This window comes from Prionailurus viverrinus, chromosome A1 (assembly GCF_022837055.1).
Source record: "Prionailurus viverrinus isolate Anna chromosome A1, UM_Priviv_1.0, whole genome shotgun sequence".
Lineage (NCBI taxonomy): Eukaryota > Metazoa > Chordata > Mammalia > Carnivora > Felidae > Prionailurus > Prionailurus viverrinus.
This window is the reverse complement of record NC_062561.1, coordinates 94,172,832-94,175,129: the sequence shown is the minus strand read 5'-3', so window position 1 is coordinate 94,175,129 and position 2,298 is coordinate 94,172,832.

The following is a 2,298-nucleotide window of genomic DNA, read 5'->3' as shown; positions in this document are numbered from 1 at the left end:
CTGGCAAGTACTAGATGCTCAATGAATATCGAATAACCTTCACCAGATTGTTTAAGCATATATATGTGGGTGCCAAAATATAAAGAGAGACCATAATCATAAAAGCCAGGATAGGATAGAGTTACCTGTAGGGATCAGGGAAGAAGTTATAAGTGGGAAGGAATGAATGGGGAGGGGTCTTTGAAGTGATGGTAATTTCTTTTTTTTTTCTTTTTTTTTTCAACATTTATTTATTTTTGGGACAGAGAGAGACAGAGCATGAACGGGGGAGGGGCAGAGAGAGAGGGAGACACAGAATCGGAAACAGGCTCCAGGCTCCGAGCCATCAGCCCAGAGCCTGACGCGGGGCTCGAACTCGCGGACCACGAGATCGTGACCTGGCTGAAGTCGGACGCTTAACCGACTGCGCCACCCAGGCGCCCCGGTAATTTCTTGACCTGGGTGGTGATTTATGCGTTTTCGCTCCTTTTATTCCTTAAACTATACATTTGTTTTATGTGTTTTCTTTCTTTTTTAAGGTTTATTTATTTGTTTTGAGGTAGAGAAGGAGAGAGAGAATCCCAAGCAGGCTCCACACTGTCAGCACGGAGCCTGCAGGGGCTTGAACCCATGAACTGTTAGGTCATGACCTGAGCAGAAATCAAGCATCAGACATGTAACTGATTGAGCCACCCAGGCACCCCTGCACTTTCTTTCCTGTAATTTCCCAATGAAATAGCTAGCGCCACAGCCTTCTAGGCTATTCGGTTTCATTTTTTTTTAAGTTTACTTATTTTGAGAGACAAAGAGTGCATGAGTGGGCAAGGGGCGGAGAGAGAGGGAGAGGCAGAATCCCAAGCAGGCTCTGCACTCTCAGCGCAGAGCCCGACGTGGGGCTTGAACCCACGAACCGTGAGATCATGACCTGACCTGAAGTCGGATGCTCAACCGACTGAGCCACCCAGGAGCCCCAGGATTCTTTTCTTTAATTGATAGTTGTAATTGGGAGGAATAAAGCAACAGTAACAAGCATGTAGGGGGTGTGTGTGTGTGTGTGTGTGTGTGTGTGTGTATAAGTGGACAGTAGATTCTCAGTGAGTATATTGCCCTCTAGTGCTGGAATGTAGCCCAACCAGGAACACTCCTCAGCTCAAACTGCAGTTGAAACACTTTCCACCCAAGAGCCTGATTACGGACCTGATTTTTGATTTATCTGTGGGTTCTCAGAATAATTCGTGATAGTTAACCGGTGTGATAGAAACCTGCAATTAACAGTAACTTGCCCTTTTGGGCACTGGTTGGGGAACCAGTGTGGACGTTTCCGGGAACTGTAATCTTACTAAGTATAGTTGGAGATGGTGGCAACTTTAGTAGTAACAGCTCATTTCAGTGACTAGTTTTGACTCACAGGGTTTTTTGGTTTTTTTTTTTGTTTGTTTGTTTTTGTTTTGTTTTGTTTTTTACATTTGTGGTAAGGGGTTGATTAGTGTGTGAATCTTGCCCCCAGAGTATATAATCTTTTGTTCTTCATGGAAGATAATCTTACTACTCTTTATGTGCCTTGTATTCAATATCGCTGGTGTCAAATTCTGTATATAATGGCAGGGTACCAGATTCAGGGTTTTTTTTTTTTTTTTAAAGTTTATTTATTTATTTTGAGAGAGAGAGAGAGGGAGAGAGAGAATCCCAAGCAGGCTCCAGGCTGTCAGCACAGAGTGGGGCTCAAACTCATAAACTGTGAGATCGTGACCAGAGGCGAAATCAAGAGTTGGGTGCTTAACTGACTGAGCCACCCAGGCGCCCCTGAATTCAGCTTTTTAAATTCAGCAGTCAAGGCAGACAAAAGGCTTATCCAGGTTTTATCAGGGAGGGCAAGCATGTTAAAAAATGGATCCTTCCTTTGACCACCTGTCTGATCAGTCAGGGTCCAAGCAGGAGACAACAACCACACAGGAATTTGAAAAGGAAAAGTTAAGGATAAATATTAACTATCACCAGGGCTTGAGGTACCAGCAAATTGGCTAGTAAGAACTAAAAATGTTGAAGAAAACAGGAATAACATCTCTAGGAAGCAGCCACAGTCCCTAGGGCCGAGAGAGAGCACTGCAGGGAGGGGCGAATCTGAAAGACCTCTGATCCCTCCCCCTCCCCCTCTGCCTCCCCACCCCTCCCCCTCCGCCTCCCCACCCCGATTTGTCCGGTCTCCGGGCTGAGATCCAGACCTCACTGGAGAGTGTGCAGCTGGGACCCACTCCATGGTGGAGGAATAAATCACTGAAGTGCCACCTTGGTGGAACCTGCTAGAAATAGGTCTTCTAG